This window comes from Apostichopus japonicus, chromosome 12 (genome assembly GCF_037975245.1).
Source record: "Apostichopus japonicus isolate 1M-3 chromosome 12, ASM3797524v1, whole genome shotgun sequence".
In the NCBI taxonomy this organism is placed as follows: domain Eukaryota; kingdom Metazoa; phylum Echinodermata; class Holothuroidea; order Aspidochirotida; family Stichopodidae; genus Apostichopus; species Apostichopus japonicus.
The window spans coordinates 32,564,482-32,583,134 of NC_092572.1; the positions used below are offsets into that span (position 1 = coordinate 32,564,482).

Below are 18,653 nucleotides of genomic sequence, written 5' to 3' on the forward strand. Positions count from 1 at the left end.
GAAGTTGCCTAAAATGCATTTTAGTTGGAAATAAAATTTGGTTCCACCAGCTAAAAAATGGGTCCGGAACTTTTTGGAGCCCAGACATTAACCAGCAACTGTATACCAAGTTTGGCTGCAATCCGACTTCGGGTTGCGGAGTTATTGCAAAGTAAAACGTTTGTTGGTTTGACACCATAACCCTATTAATATAAGGTCAGCTCTATAAAATTGGGCACACCTTTTATCTACATAACAAGTATGACAAATACCCATCACTCCGTTGTTGAGTCACAGACGCACACATACACGCACACGCCATCACCATCGCATATATTCTTTTTGCCTTCGATAAGGAATCAAAAGTTGGTATGCATTAACCTATGTGTATTTGCTATTAATGGATATTGTCATCATCACATACCCTAAACCAATGCTGTGATCCTTTCCAATCCAAAGTCAAACGAAGGAAGAAAAAACATAAGAAAAATGGAACATTTTGCTGTCAGTGTGCAACTATGACGTCACACCTGTTTGCTTCAAGTTCACTTTGGTACAAACTGTTACATTTTAAGCTATCGATATCTCCAAAACGCAATGTAGGAATTGGATTCAAATTTCACCAGGATGCTTAGTATATAATTTTCTTTAATAAGTCAAAATATACATTTTCCTTTTCTCCTTTTAAGATTATCGACGTTACAGTCTCTTTTGCGTCAAAATATAAAGAACACTTCAACAGACAGTTTTCAAAATGTAGCAAACGTTTATAGTAAGCAATTGAAAAATAAGAATATGATATCCATTAAAAGCCCTAAAAATAACAAAAAATAACTCATTAATTTCTGTAGTAATGTTAAAAATCCTATATCGATGTTATGTTATCATACCTGGAGAGATTGAACTAATTGCGCATGATCAAAAGCATCCCTAACTGCACTGTTACTAATGAAATGTTAGTGTTAACACTAAATAGAAACTTTACTATGTTTCTTTGTCGGTGAAATGTTTTTAGCGTTCATGTAATATTCTTCGTACGCTGATGGGATCAGTTAATACATTAAATAAAATATGCCGTAAAATTGATAATAATAAACTAAATTTTTAAAATGATGATTTTGAAACGAACAGATCATAAATGGAGAAAGCAATTATAAAGCGAAGCTTAAAATAATAATTAAAGAATAAAATGAAAAGTATTGACTGATACGTCAAATACTGAATATACATTTGTTATTTGAAATCATATAATATGACATAGCAATGACGTCATCTTATTGTCTTCATGTTAAGAACGATAATACACAGGAACAGAAAGAAATGAAGAAATGCTGACTTAGAACTAACAGTAAAAGGAAGAACGAAGAAAAATTGAATCATGCTCTCCTAGTTACCGAGTGTATGTGAATACAATATGTGCATTACAAACATGTTTGCTTAAGAAAATGTTAGAAATATTAACAAAATTATAGGCGTTTATGTATTGTTCTGAGTAGTAAAGTGTTAGTCGGGAAAGGGTGGGGGTGGTAAGGGAGGTAAAGAGATGTGGGTCTGGAATTTGGATGAATCGTATCATTATATACAATTGGACCAATGAAGGATGTTATACCCTGCACACGAGGAGTGTATGGCGGCTGAGAGCAGGTCACCAGCAATACCTGACCAGGGACACACGAGTATAGGTGGAAAAGCATTTCTCTTCATTTACGCAAGTAACGACGACTCTGTTACATATTGGGGAAAAAATCAAATTATAAAAAAAATGCACATTTCCGTTTAATTCCCATTCCACAAATGAGCGTTCTGGTGGTTTTGCAAATAACTACTATAAAATCTACTTGGTCACCAATGTGGTATAGAACGTCATATATCCCTTCCAAAACCCCCACCCGCCCCTCCAGATACACAAAAAGAGTAAAAAAAGATTGTGCTCTCTCAATACTTGACATCCAAGAGACCAAAGTCTCCTTTACTGATGACTTAGTGGGGTGATGACGTCAATAGAAGCTTGCTTGGCTCTTAGTAACTTGAATTTGGCTTGAAAAGCAAACGAATTTACGCCACAGTCCTGCTGATGATTGGTAACGCCAGATGAACATGCATTTTGCTTTGAGCTGTAATATAAAGATAAAATGATATATATTAGTGAATATCGTTATCTTAATAAATGGATCGAGCAAAATACTCATTGCCAGAACAACGGAGAAGTAATACCTATACAAACCCGCTCCCAACCCTCCCCTGGAAAAAGCGCCAGCACTACCACGAACCAACAAGTAATTAAATCAATCAGCTAAACAGAACACCGTGACACGTGATACAAGTAATTAAACCAGCCACCTAAACAAAACACCGCGACACGTGATACAAGTGACTAAACCTGTGTGATCAATGGTGGCGCCCTCTTCAATGCCTTTGTTGTCCCCGTACGTAGGTCTACACATGAATTGCACATAAACATTCTTCTAAGCTTCAACGAAATAATTCATTCGCTCTGTAAGTATACTTTACTCTCCATATTACTGGTTTTATGCATAGGAAATTATTTGTTAAGACGACTTTGTAGAAAACGGAACTGGAACAAGATAATGCCGCTTTAACTTGTGTTTTACAACACGGTATATTGTGACCTAACTGACCTCGACATCCTTGTTGTTTGTTAATTCATGAATCTGTATTTCATTCCTGATCACACTCCATTCAATTTATAAATTCCATTTCAAGCTTTAATTAGGTCACAGATGCCAAACAGCTGACGAACCATGACCTTGCTCATACTTATATTTCTCTTTTATACAGATTCTATTATGCTGTGTGTGTCGTCAATGGAGTGACGTCACCATATCACACATAGTCGTTTCCGTATTGAACTTTCATATGTTTACTGAAAGTTTTTGTCCCTGTTAGTATTAAAGGAAGGCTCACGTTAATCTCTCATTTTATCCGTTAAACTCAATAATATAATGAGGAAGGGTGGAATTATACTAGTCGTTATAATAACCGTTTTAGTGACACACACACGTTAGCAGATAAATAAATGTATCTGTCTGACGTTATGGCCTTCTTACGCCTAAGCAGCGGAAATAAAGGTTATGTACCAAACATTATTACAATAATGAGCAGATACTTATGTTTCTGTTAATGGAAGGAACTTACCACTCATTTTTATACATTAATCAGGGATCAGCTTTGTTAATAAAAAATATAATAAAATCAACTATAATTGAAGCAGTTGATATAAGTGGTCAGCTTATATCAGAAAATCACCGATATATAGGGGGAGGGCAGTGGTGAATGACGGAGAACTTTTTAACATGTTCCTGTTTTTAAGAATAAACAACATATATATAATATTTTACAATTAAAAGTAGCAGACATAATGTAATTTAACAAATAAAATTTGAAATACTAAGGTACACGCAAAAAAATGGAGTGTTGAATTTGAACACTTTCCAGGTGTAACCGTTCACCCTACACCTGAAGGGTTACTCTGACCCTGAGTAGGGTTACATAATTCATGTAGCGTGTATTTTTTACACCTGCAGAAAGTGTACTTTCAGTTCGAGCATTCCGATTGGTCGAACCTCCCATCAGCTGGATTCTTAGTGCAAGTTAAGTGTTTAAACCACTGACAACATTTATCGTTACTAAATGTACTATAGTAACCACGGCCATATATACGTGCAAGCCACATAAAGTTACGTATTCAGTGTGGGGTAACGAGCTACAATGGCATGGAAAATGACGTTATAGGAGACTGGGGCCTGGAAGAATTGATTGAAAAATTCGGAGGTATGTTTTGATATTACGTAAGTGAACGTGAAAAGAACGAGATATGCTTAGAGACCCACGACTAAGTTGGGTAGACGAATGCATTTGAGTCGCTTGCGTTACGTTGACCTAACGTTAAAGTCATACGATAAGTTAATATAATAGGCTAGGTGCTGTTTGTCATAGTCAACTCATAATTGTCAACGAATCTGTGTTACCTACATACAAGTAAAATTAAACGGAATTGCCTACGGACGGACGGAGGACTTTTGTCTAGGCCTTTTATGTAACCTAGTGCATTCTATTCCTTTTGGGCGTTAACCGTAACTTCGTATACCCTGCGAGTCACTTTTTTAGGTAGTAGTAGTAGTACTAGTAGGATATACTTAGGCTATTTCAAGGCAATGCATTTTTAATAGCATCGGGCATGGGCCTATAGTTACGCTGGTACTATGCTTACTAAGGGATAAACATATACTCATGTTATGCAATATATAATTACCACTAATTGCCATTTTAGCTTGTAAGTTGTAGCAAGTAGGCCGAAGTTGATGTGGATCGGTGATACTTTTAGACCTAGGCCCAACTATAATTTAGCGATATTATGGAAGTGATCTAGCTGTTATAGTTCATAGCCATCTACACAATTGCATGCAATGGGAGTGAGCATTGTTTCAAGCATTGTTAACATGATGCATTGGTTGTAAAAGTTGCCTACATTGTCTGATGAAAGTTTAATGCAAGTTCCTGTTTTGACAAGGAATCACTATAGGCCATCTGGCTTTCTAGTTTCAAACGTGCTTGAAGAAGACAACCACAACTGATTAAATTGTGTGCATTTTCTTTAGGAATGTCAATGTTTTGTGAGGGGTACATCATGTACCGTACATGTAAATAACTGCTTATGCTCCAAGAGTGTTTTAACACAACTTCATTATGATGGGAGTTTTCTTTTCTTTTCTTTGTTACTTAGGTAGCATCAACTTGGAATTCTATTTGCAAAAGATTTCAGAAAGACCTCAGCAATATGTGTTACTTCTTGGAGGAAGCAAAATACATCCTCAGCAGTCATTTGTGATCATCGAGAGACATGCCCTACCCGAGAGGACATTTATGAAGCCATTGATGTTGCTTCAAATCATTCTACGGTGTTAAATCTGAATTATACCAAATTGCAAGTTTCGGTGCCTGGGAATTTTTCCAAAAAGTTGTCAACCAGTTGCCTGGTGGTGTGAAGTGCAACCAGATTCGAGATTTTTATGCTTACCGTGCCAACAAAAAAGTAACTGCAGTTTAGCAGTTGTCATAGACAGCACTCCACGTTTCCTCATCTCACGGATCAGAATGTATGTAAAGTTGTTGCTTATTTGGAATTGTCTTTGGGAAGAGTTGTTTCTTTATGTTTAATTTGGAATACCAAAGGTACGAGCCAACAACAAAGACAAAGTAACTGCAGTGTAGCAGTCATCAGAGACAGCAATCTACGTTTTCTCATCCCACGGATCAGTATATATCTAAAGTTGTTGCCTATTTGAAATTGACTTTGGGAAGAGTTGTTTCTTTGTGTTTAATTTGGAATACCAAAGGTACGAGCCAACAACGACAAAGTAACTGCAGTGTAGCAGTCATCAAAGACAGCAATCTACGTTTTCTCATCCCACGGATCAGCATATATCTAAAGTTGTTGCATATTTGAAATTGACTTTGGGAAGAATTGTTTCTTTGTGTTTAATCTGGAATACCAAAAGGCATGCGCAAACCATAAAGACCAAGTAACTGAACTGTAGCAATTGAAAATGTTGGCACTTTTAAGTTGACTTCATTCCACAAGACAGTACTTTTATAGCCTAAATTGTTTATTTTACATTTAATGGGATATAATATATTGACCTCTGGAATAGGAAGGTAGCAGGGTGTTTAATTGCTGAAAATCGCACATTCTGAATTGTTTGTGTTGTCATTGCTTTTTGCTCTCTCTTAAATGTACCTCTCTGCTGTGAGCGATTCAAACATGCATCCATATATTGTTTACCTAATTACTAGGTAATAATTAACCTAAAACCTGTATAAAATATTTACTAAATGGGTGCTATGTAAACTTCTCTGGCAAAATTTTACATATACAGTATTGTATTTGCGTTACATAATAAACATGTAAAACTGTACAAACCAACAGTTAAGTCATATTTACTTAAATGTTTTAGTGTTCTTATTTCACATGAAAATTAAGTATAATTTTACTTAACCTGTGTATCACGTTTTTTTAGTGTAAGTGTTATATTTATGGGATTTGGGGTTTGCAATTTCACCTGAAAGTGTCAATTGGACATCAGTAAGGTGTTGGCTATATTCAACACGCAAAAAGTGTAAGAATAGCCAGACATGTGGTGTTACTACAGCGCTCCCATCAACTGAGTAATAAACACCTTTGAAGAGCTAAATTTAGGGGACTGGGTGTGACAATGACACCTGCAAGTGTTGATAAATTCAACACCAGCGAGGTGTTAGATTTTCAACACTCGGAAAGTGTAAAATTAGCAAGGAGGGTGTTGTCCCTGTACGAGCTAGGCTGAAGTGTTTGATATGACACTTATCGATTACTTTTCAACACTTCATTTTTTTTGAGTGTAGAGAGTATTCAGCTGTATTGACTTACAGTTACTTGCGCCTTGGTACGATTCCATGGTAAGGGTCATGGAAGCCCTAAACAGAAGGGAAAGTAAAATTAATGAATATGTATAAGATAATACAGAAACAAAGTCCATGCAGTATATTTAAGTGTTGTAAATATTCATCATATGCAGTCATATAAGAAGTGTTATCTCAGATAAATCGATTCATGCATCTTTGCATGTTTTAAAATATTTTGACAATTTTTGTCCTGTTTGTTATGATAATTTCAGTTCTTATTTTACGGATTTCTAACGAGTACGTCCTGCGAATATTTTAGTACTGAACATGATATACACATGAAGCCTAAATCCTCGAAACCAAGGTCACTAATGCTGTGGTCGCTTTGGTTCAATGTTTGAAAGGACTGATTTGTAAATGATTGAATTCTATAGAAAAGTCTGACTGTTTGCTTGAAATATTTAAAATAAGTATATAAGTAACAAAATTGAAAAGTTTATGCCAACAATTATTGACACAGGATCTAATCCTCTTTTAATCTGTAAAAGTGATTGCTGTGTAAAACAGTATTACTGTACAAGAATCAGTTCACTTATCTCCACACCCCATCATCTTCCCTGCCGGTAACCATCAAATGACCTATCCAGGGAATTTCCCTTGATATCACGATGACTCAATCAATACAACCCAATGTACTATCACACTTTGGTGCGATGCAAGGAAATGTTCTGTCCTGTTTTTAAGCTGATCCCGTCAACCCGAGTAACCATTTTCAATTGAGCTGCAGGGTTTAACATTCTCATCAATTATGAAAGTTCAAATAATAATTTAATCGTTACAGAACCCTATCCAGGTCAGTGTAGGAGCCAAATCGAATTGGACATTGACTCATGTGATTATGCAATACAAAGGTCAGAGTTCAAGAGCTGGTGAAGGGTCAGCTTTCAGCTCACAACATATTATCTAAAAAAATAAAAATAAGAAGCGACATGGAACCTCCTTAGTTGGTGTTATATGTGTTATCTATTTGTACATGTGTGTAGGCAACGACATGTTAATGATTAATGTTTCACTGAATATTCCAAAATAAAATTTCTTGTTGAGGTGAAAAGATGATGTGTTATTGTCATTCATTGTTAGCTCATTTTGACTAACATTAGAAAAGTTTGGTAAAATATTCAGAAATTGGTTTTCATATTGAAGGAAAAAAAGACTAAAACCCACCATAAAAAAATAACTGTAACAGGTTGTGCCCATAAATAATCACTACTTGAGTTAAGAACCAGCGTAAACCTGCTCGAAATCTGACTTGAGGCTTTAAAGTGACACACAGGGGAACTTACTTAACACACTGCTGTGAGAAGATTAGCTCCTCCTTAACCATCTCCAACCCCTCCTATATTATCAAAGACTACCGGAGAAGAGATGCATGGGCGAATTGAGTACAGACTTTTAGAGTTAACCCTTTGTTATTAGAGAAAGTTGTTACACAACGGTAACACTGTTGAATCGTCATCTGACATTTAATGATGTTAATGTATTATTTCTTTGACGTAACAATACAAGTGACTTTCAATATGTTTTTTATATCTTTTCACAGTCAATAACCTGTAAAAAATTGTTTCGCAAAGAAATAAATAAACAAGGATTTACTATAAAAAAAAAGCTTCTTTGATACGTTTTGAACTATAGTAACAGTTGAGCGTCTGCCGGGGTGGGGGGAAGGGGTTAACCGTTGAAATTTTAAAAGTTATTCCAATATTGCGTGAGGCTTGTAACGCTCCATAACATCTGATTAAACCTTATAGTACTTAAAAGTCTATCCGTTTCTTTGTTTATCATTTCTTTGACTGTGTGTGCGTAAGGAAGATTATTAAAAGGATTGTCTGGTGGCCCAAAGAAGTTACCTTAAAAAATGAGAAATAATTTTCTAAATATGTTGTCAAAGTATGAGAACGCTAATGTTGCGTTTGACAGAGAAACGGTTTTTTAATCGTTAAGGATAGACATTTCAAATATGATTTGAACAGTACAGAACGTGGCGTCAGCTATGCTAATGCAGATTGCGACATAACCCAACCTCCGTACAGTACCTATGCGGTAATCACAACAAAAACCGCGTTTGTATACAGATAAATTTCTTCCTTAATTTCCGGTGAAATTTCTTAGAAATTAGATATGTTTTCAAAAATTCCTTAAGCCGCCATGTAGTCGATCGGTGGTTTCGTGGTCTTTGTGTAACACAAGGTAAATTTTAACATCAGACTCTTCATTGTTTAGGCTATACATCGCGCTATCCAGCTCCAACGCGAAGATTGTTCGCATGTAGGCTATATATACTCTAACGTTGACAATCGGACAGTTCTGCGAAGCCTAAGCTTCTCAGTGCTACATTCTGCTCTGACAACGATTCCGATAAATTTCTTCCATAATTTCCGGTGAAATTTCTTATAAATTAGATATGATTTAAAAAACTCCTTAAGCCGCCATATATGTAGAAGATCAGTGGTTTCGTGGTTTTTGTGTAACACAAGATAAGTTTTAACAGCAGACTCTTCGATGTTTATACATCGCGCTATCCAGCTCCTGCGCGAAGAATGTTCGCATGTGTAGGCTACTCTAACGTTTACAATCGGACAGTTCTGCGATTCCGCCAAGTTTCATCTTTCGGTGTTACGAAAACTTTTTAAGTTTCCTTTTACTGTTAATTTGATCCGTGAATTTTATTTCAGCGATTTCAAAGAGCAGTTTATTAACTGTGGTTTGAGTGTGAGTGTACTATGTGCAACGCTATACAAGGACACCAACTGGGCATCGTAGGATATATGTTCGCGAGTATGTACGTTGTATTAGGCAATCCAATGTGCTTATACGTGAGAGTTTATTTGCTGCGGAAATGGGAGTGCTAACTTCAATTCACCTGTTTTGCCTATTTGCAAGCACTACGTCAATCACCATATTGAAGCGTTCGAACAAACGGTACTTTTGGTGAGAAACTGGTGAATTTGAAAACCAGATTTCTACAAGAAGAGAACGTCGAATAGGGACAATTTTTACATGGTTAGAAAGAGAAAAATAATAACTACAAGGACAATGTATCAAAATCTTCCACCAGACAATTCCTTTAAGGTCACAGCTAAACTTGACATTGAGAACAGTGCTATTATCATTACGAGATATAAACTTGTAACTGGCCTATCTAAATTCCCTGTTCGTTACACGTCAATTATAAGTTTTTACTCCCTGATGACAAACAAAGTGTAATACTCTTTTGTCTTATTTCTTTGTTCCACAGTAATTAACTCCTACTTGCCTGATACTAAATAACCGTTACTAACTAACAGGAACATGAATCTATGTCTCTCTTACCTCTTCTCCTGGTAGATTACCCCATCTGTCACAGGCCTGCAAGGAAGGGAAGGTTATTATCATGAGATGTTTAAATGTGTTTCAGGAAAATAAAATAAGGCGAAGTAAAAAATGTATAAGTTAGAATGATATATCTTCACAAATATCACAGTTAACTATTCCTGGCAGGTAAATCATATCTGTATTGAACACACTAAAGTCAATATAGGAGACAGACTCGTCACTGTAAGATGCACGGACTAAATAACAAGAATATAAACATCATTTAAATAGGGAAGGCAATGATAGCTTTAAACCCGTCATCAATCACTGAATGACGTCATCGAAAACTGAGTGACGTCACAATGACCAACTTCTCACTGAGATAATCAGATGGTTGCCCTGAACGACAGAGAAGATGACTAGAAGGGAAAGACAGGAGTACGGAATGCCATATGTATCAAAAATGTCCAAAACTATATAAGCATGTTCAAAATAATATAAGCATGTCCAAAAAATTATAAGCATGTCCAAATTTATATAAACATATCGAAACTAATATAAGTATGTCCAAAAATAATATGAGCATGCCCAAAATAATATAAGAGTGTTGAAAACTTATATGAACATGTCGAATGTAACTGCTAACTTCATCTTTATAGTGAACATTTTGGCATTTGAATTCACGCCATATGTTGCAAAATATCCCCATAAAATAAAAGCATGTCCAAAATAATATAAGCATGTCCAAATTTATATAAACATGTCGAAACCAATATGAGTATGTCCAAAAATTATAAGAGCATGTCCAAAATAATATAAGAGTGTCGAAAAATAATACAAAAGTCTCGAGCGTAACTGCTAGTTTTAACTTTGTAATGAACAGTAAGGCGTTTGAATTTACGCCATATGTTCCAATTATCAAACTTTTTATTTTGGTATGCTGAAAACAAATACACCATATCCAGCGTAACGTAAGACGATGTACAGTTCATCCATTACCGTATTAGTGTGTGTGTTTATATTTTAATGATATTTCGATCGAGAACGATTTTATTTTCGAGGAAATATTAGTTGAGTTGTTTCGTAGCGCGAGTGGTCAACCGGGCCCCAAGGTGCTGTAAATATCAGTGAGTTTAACACGAAGAACCACTGCAGTGTCCAACACTCCACGCTATTTAATCACTAATCTGTAGTTGACGAGTTCTTTCCACGTTTCCATCTTGAAATTTAGTTTAAAGGTGAGAGTGAAGATTAAACGTTGAATACCCCTAACCTAGGCTTACTTTTTTTTAAATCCAGGGCTAATGTCCTACTTCGTTCATGTAGGCTAGCCCATAATTCGCCACCATTACGCATGTGTGATAACTACTGGACTTGTTAGAAAGTTGTTAGCGCATGCATATTGTACGTACTTTCGAACGTGAACTTCTTTGCCTTCGCTTCAATATATGAATAATTTCAACACCTCTAGGCAGGGTGAAACCACTCACATTACGAAGGGATGTGAAAAGGAAAATGTTAGGTGATGATCTTGTTTTTACATATTTTAACTTCAAACGCCTAAATATTCACTACAAAGTTGAAGTTAGCAATTACACTCGAGAGACTTTTCTATTATTTTTCGACAACCTCATATTATTTTGGGCGTGCTCATATTAGTTTGGACATGCTTATATTATTTTGGATATTTTGCAACATATGGCGTAACTTAAAACGGCAAAATGTTCAATACAAAATTGAATTAAGCAGTTACATTTGACCCTCTTGTATTATTTTTCGACACTCTTTTAATATTTTGGACATGCTCATATAGTCTTTCGACACTCTCATATTATTTTGGACATGCTCTTATTATTTTATATAAATTTGGATAGCTTATATTTTTTTGGACATGCTTATATTATTTTGGACGTTTTTGATACATATGGCATTCCGTACAGGAGTATTTAAAGATAGAACTCAGAACATCGTAGTTGGATCGATTTCGTTGTCAGAAAAAGCAAAATCTTGCTTAGCCCACAAAGTAGCATATTGGTCCCCACACACCAACCCCGTAGTCTTACAGGGTCTGTTCATATCGTGTAAAGATATCCATGACATTTTGGGAAATGCAGTTGTCTGATCATGCACATACTATAACAGACACAATGGGAGAATTAAAAAGAATAGTGTAGATCTGTAAACATTGGAGAAAAAAAATCATGAAATATAATAAAACCTGCATAGATTTTCTTCTTTCTAAATTAGTCCGTGTGTGTATGTTTATTGGGAGTTTGAACATGCCAAACTTAGGCAGGGGAAATTTAGACCAGGAAACGACGGCCCGTTTATTTATAAAAGATTAGGGAGGGTTTATGCAACCGATACGCCCTGTGTGTCTATTAGACTAGTATAGGTAGAAACCGTGTGAGCTCGTCATTGCTTTGTCTCTATGTATTAGCTGGACTCGGACTTGGTTTGGGTTGCTCATATACTCTATAGAACTCTGTTCGAACTCGAGAGTACCATACTCGGACCAAATAGTCTCGGACTCGGCTCGGAATCAGGAGTAATTGGACTCAGCTACATCAGAGTGTTTCTTATACTATAACATACAGACATATTGAATGGTTCTGATGGAAAGAGAACTAATAACAATAGGAACCATGTGAGGATACAAGGCCCGATGTAACATTATGTTATTGTCATCGCTTGAATATAATTATTAATTTGCCGGGTGGTAATTGATTAAAAAGCAACCACATTACCAGTTACTTTGAACACCACATCCCTCCCCCTTATATGGCCCAGGCTCCTTCAAGAACCTGTTTTATACACAGTAGTAGTTATTCAAAAGACGAAAGAAATAATGCAAATATTTTAAACCATTATTAATTCAGATTCACCCGCGTTGCCATTTTTGTATCATAATGCTGCTGCTTATTCATAGTACTGTACATACAGAGGGTGGTACAAAAAAAACGTTTCTTGAAAATGAAATAAAAACCTTAAATGTAACACCTTTAAGTTAAACTTTAATGAAGTCACCTCTACTTTAATTTTCAAAGTAAGTTAAAATCTAGTTGATGAAATCTACCTTAAAAAAGTACACTTGTTTCTTTGTTTCAAGTTAAAACCAGATCTGTCCATTCATATATTCGCCTGCTTGGACACACATATTTATGTCAGTCACGAATATATACATTAATTTAAATAAATAATAAAATATAATCAATAGGGATCCCTCATATACCATTACAACTCAAACTATTAGAACTGAGTTACATTTACTGACTGTTGTATTACTGCGTACAGTGACGTCAAAACGTCAAATGAATGGTATGCATCGATATTTTTACCAATAGAACATTTTTGACTGAGACGGTGTGAAATAGAGATATTGCAAGCACGATAGATTCATTTCGCTTTATAAGGATTTATCCGTCTGAATATTCTCTACTTAAACATAGAGAATGTTCATTATTTCACAAGGCAATTACTTCTAGAACGATAGCACATGTTAGGGGTCTGAATGCAGAGAAAGAAGGACAAGAATAATTAGGAAATAGGACGAAGTGCTGGAGTACGAGCGTGGAAGGGAGACTTCATTAGTTTAATTTATTTGTACCATACCTCATGTTATTTGTATCATACCTCATGTTATTTGTACCATACCTCATGATATTTGTACCATACCTCATGTTATTTGTACCATACCTCATGTTATTTGTACCATACCTCATGTTATTTGCACCATACCTCATGTTATTTGTAACATACCTCATGTTATTTGTAACATACCTCATGTTATTTTTACCATACCTCATGTTATTTGTAACATACCTCATGTTATTTGTAACATATCTCATGTTATTTGTACTATACCTCATGCTATTTGTATTATACCTCATGTTATTTTTACCATACCTCATTTTATTTGTTGCATACCTCATGTTATTTTTACCATACCTCATGTTATTTTTACCATACCTCATGTTATTTGTAACATACCTCATGTTATTTGTACCATACCTCATGCTATTTGTAACATACCTCATGTTATTTGTAACATACCTCATGTTATTTGTAACATACCTCATGTTATTTGTACCATACCTCATGTTATTTGTAACATACCTCATGTTATTTGTAACATACCTCATGTTATTTGTAACATACCTCATGTTATTTGCACTATACCTAGTCACAAGGGTTCCTTACGTATACGTTGTATTGTACGATACAAACATCCTGGACAAAAAACTCCTCGTCGTTGACAAATGAACATTTTTTTAAATATAATTATCGTTAATTCAGTATAGAAACCTAGCCACCCCCACCCTCCATTAGATTATCTAAGGAAGTTGTTTTTCATCTTTGATATCTTCATTTATAAATAACAAATCAAACCAGAGAAAGTATGCTATTACGATAATTAGGCAATATATGGATTTTTATGAATGATTGTCCTTAATTGGGTTCAAGTTTACTGTATTAGAATAATGTCCTACAGTGCGGGGTGTGATTACATTAATTACCACTTCATTAATGCGCACACATCTATCTTAACATTTACGATTATACAAGGTTTCGTTTCATGTTAAATGAGTAATATAACACAGCAACGGATATGGTTGCTTGAGGAACACATGAATATGGTTCCATATCAGATGAAAGGGCGTTGCAAGAAAGAAGAAGGGACAGTATGGGCAACAAAAATTCAAATATTTAGCTTAAAAAAAACTAATGCAGGTTACTGGAGGCGCTATTCCAAGGTCATGTGAGGTCAACAGAGGTCCACCTCTCAAACCAAACAAACCCTTGACCTCTGATAACTTTGCGCATGAAGGTCGCACAGGGGTCAACCATGAAAATTTTGATCAATTTGGAAGTTGAGTTTTTGACCCATAATTGACCGTTGTTGACCTTGGATCCCATGGCCATTACACTTTGGAAACAATCGCTTACCATATTCACAACTAGTCCCAAAATGTCAACCATATTGGATCCCATCAGAGGGAGTTTCACAAGTTATTGCCCCCAAAAACACATTTTGAGCCATAATTGACCTTTGGTAACCTTGGATTGCATAACGGGTGTTTAAAAAACATGCATATACCTCATTTACAACTTGTCCCAATATATCAGCCATGTCAGACTTCTTCACTGGAAGTTGTTGCAATAATTAACATAAGTGGGCAGTTTTGTGCTCATAAGCGACCTTGAATGACCTTGGATGACATGACGGTTTTTATGAAAACTGTCCCCCTTGATGAAGTGCACTCCATCCTAAAATTGTTATGCACTCCAATGTACATACACAATGTTATATTGCTAAAAAGGTATCAAATCCAACCGATCGAAGCGGGAGTTAGTTTCGTCTATAGAGCACAAAGAGCTACATCATATCTTAAAATATTGACAAACATTTTTTTCTTTGCCCTGTATCTCTTATAATGAGCTTATTTATGAAAAAAATGTAACTTCTGATAACTTTGCACCAGAAGGTCACACAGGGGTGAACCATGGACAATTTTGATTGGAAGACCATTTGAGATCTGAATATGGCCACAAAAATTTAAATAACCAAAGAAACTAATACAGGTCACCAGAGGTCAACCTAAGGTCAAAGGTCATAAAGATGCGGGTTGACTAATGGATTACAATATCGTACCTTCCAACCTTTTTTGACCCCTAATTGACCTTTCTTGACCTTGGATCACACAACTGTTATTTTTGAAAACGATCCCCTACCCAATTTACAACTAGTACCACCACAACAAACATGTCTGACACTGTCAATGGGTGTTATTGTTTTCAGCCTTTGACCTCTGGTGACCCCAAATGACCTCTGACACCCATGATAAAGAATAGAGACCATCTAATCTATAGGAGCTACCAACTGCTAGGTTTAAAGTTCAATTCAGCTTTTACTTTTGGAGATATCGTGTTTATATGGTTTTCAGCTTTTGATCTCTGGTGACCTCGAATGACCTTTGACTCACATGAAAAACCATAGGGATTACCTGCTCCCCAAGGGCTATCAACACACTAAGTTTAAGGTTCAAGCATCTTTTACTTCTTGAGATATCTTGTTTACGAGGTTTTGACCTTTTGACCTCTGGTAACCCAAATGACCTTTGACCTCCATGTAAAACAAAAGGTATTACTTGCATACCAAAGGCTATCTACACACTAAGTTTGAAGTTCATTTAACTTTTACTTCTCGAAATATCGTGTTTACATGGTTTTCAGCCTTTGACCTCTGGTGACCCTAAATTACCTTTGACCTCCATGAAAAACATAGGGATCATCTGCTATTCTAGGTCAATCCACAGTCCAAGTTTGAAGTTCTAGCATCTTGCACTTCTTGAGATACCGTGTTTACAATGTTTCTGCCTATGACCTCTGGTGATCTCGCAAATGACCTTTGACCTCCATGAAAAAATATAGAGATCATCTACTCACTAAGGGCTACCCACATACTAAGTTTGAAATCTAAAACAATTTAATTCTTGAGATATTGTGCTTACAACAATATCTGACCGCTTGGAATTAGCCTCAGCAGTTTTATGAGAATAAAAACACTTCAGCCCCAATTCTTACATGTATAAGAAGGTGAATCTAGTTATGAAATATGTAATAGGTCCGATTTAAGTTCCGATGCTGATGCCCATACATACAGACTGGTATTATGGTTTTGTTGTGTAAATGAAAGGGATTTACAGCTCCACCGAATCATCGGTTATGATTAACAATATATTTACAAGATCTTCTTCTACAGTTTATTCCAAATCACGAACATAATATTTTCACAATTTACAAAATGGTCTTCAATTGTCTTTCTTTTTATCAATAAACGTTTCACCTCTTCCTTCATTTATATCAATCGCAAAATTTCCAGCATTTGCACTTTGGAAAACAGTGAGTATGATGTTCACAAGCAATTTTGTTTATCTATGCACTCCACACACATGATAGGTATAATGTTAACCAGTTTCTGATATGATTTAAACCATACAAAGAACAACAATGTTGAATCGCGTTGCTTCGCATCGGTCACCATCCATTACATTACCAGTTCATCCTCATTTCTGACCTAGAAACTATACAGGTATTAAATGTTCTATTCACATTATTTTACGCGGAACCGTCGCAGAAACATTTACCTTCATAAATTTGAGTTCATTCATACTTAGTAAAGATTCCTAAATCCTATTGGTCCATTCAGGTCAGCTGACCGTGGTTAATCCTGTGAGTAACGCACGGTAAAATTACGGGGCATCACTTTAATAAATCTTTGGTTATATGTAACCAAAAATGTTTTGTTTTATGATTTTCCCCCCACACAAATGGTAGTGTATGAATGAACGGGGTTAATCAACGGTCTAGCGTGCGTTACTCACATGATTAATGTACTCCGGGTGTTAATGCTATCGCTGGATGCACTCGGGCTCCGCTACGCTCCGCCCTCGTGCATCGCTTGCATTATCCCCCGATCGTGCATTAATCCTGTGAGTAACGCACGCTAGACCGTTGATTAACCCCTTATTAATAATTGAGTAAGATTGAACTTAGAAAAAAGAGTAGCAAACGTAGACTTTTACAATTTCTGTACTTTGCGCCCTTTTTGCTACACTCTGCTGGTAACAAGCTTGGCCGTTCAAGGAATGAGTATGACTTGAAAACATAATGTTACTTCAGTCCACCAGGAAAGATTAAAGTTAGTTTTGTAACAACAAATATTTATGGCACTACATATTTGGGACACAAATTATCTAAATCTGGATAAACGACTAATATCTCCCTAATCATGAGCAGTCACGTGATTGTGACAACATATCTAGATATCTTAGTTAGTTGCAGGGTATCCAATAATTTTTCGAATATTTCACAGTTTGGTCAATTTACAACCTTTGACGTCATAGGCAGCTTTACTTGAAAGACTAACTTCTCCTAACATCCCAGAGAAAACGAAGAAAATGAACATAACCAGTGAAAACCAGGGAGCTTGCTACAAAGACATACAAGGGCAGCTACAGTAAGCTACAGGGTCGGCTAAACATACTGTTTATACAGCTGTAGGTGCTATGATGAGCACTTGCCCCGAAATTAAATGAACATAAACAAGAAAGGTGCAACATGATTGACAACATTGTACGGTTTCATATTTAATGTACATCGAGACGGTGAAGTAAAAGCGGGATATGTTCATTAAATTCCTTTAGGGGAACAAATTAATTGATTAAGATATTTGTCTATGTCAATGATTTCTACTACAGCAAAGTTTTGTTTCAGTAGAATAATATCAATGTTTCACAAGGACTTAAAGTGGTATGTTGGAAACGTTAAGCAATGTCGGTTATGTCAATTATGTTGTTTCAAAGTCATTCACGCTACCACTGTTCTACTAAATATTGAAATGCTGTGGTGCTGTGGCCGAGTGGATAAAGGCGGTGGCATTTGAAGCAATGAGGCTTAGCAATCGGGAGGTTCGGGGTTCGATTCCCGGCCGGGTCATAGTAAGAGGGGTTTTTCATCCAAGAGCAATCTACGGTTTTCCCATCTGAAATGACTTTCTAAATGAAAAGATTTCCAATTTGAGTTAAATTGTTGAATTGGAAGCCACCAGACGTGTAAGTTGTATCCATAAGGCCTGGCGGGTTTCTCCCACATTTTTAGTCGCTTAAGTGTCGTAAAAATAACTGCTGATTATTATTTATTTATGCTCGGTTGTTAATTATCATACCGATGCTCGTGAATTATTTACAGAATTTTATCTCAAAAAATTATATTTAAAAGATATGTATTTTTGTTCACTTCCAGATTTTTAAAAGTTTGTTTCTACGTTTTGAATAAACGTGATACAAAAGTTAACGTAAGTTGTTCCTCTATTATTTGGCGCCCTCAAATCGCCACCCAACCTAGACACTAATGATAAG

General features: G+C 35.9%; 1 protein-coding gene across 3 annotated transcripts in view; it reads left to right on the top strand.

Moving 5' to 3' along the window:
* The window catches only part of LOC139977734 (uncharacterized), a 475,642-nt gene that overhangs the window by 326,825 nt on the left and 130,164 nt on the right, over positions 1-18,653 (top strand). The gene's annotated exons all lie outside the window — the stretch shown is intronic.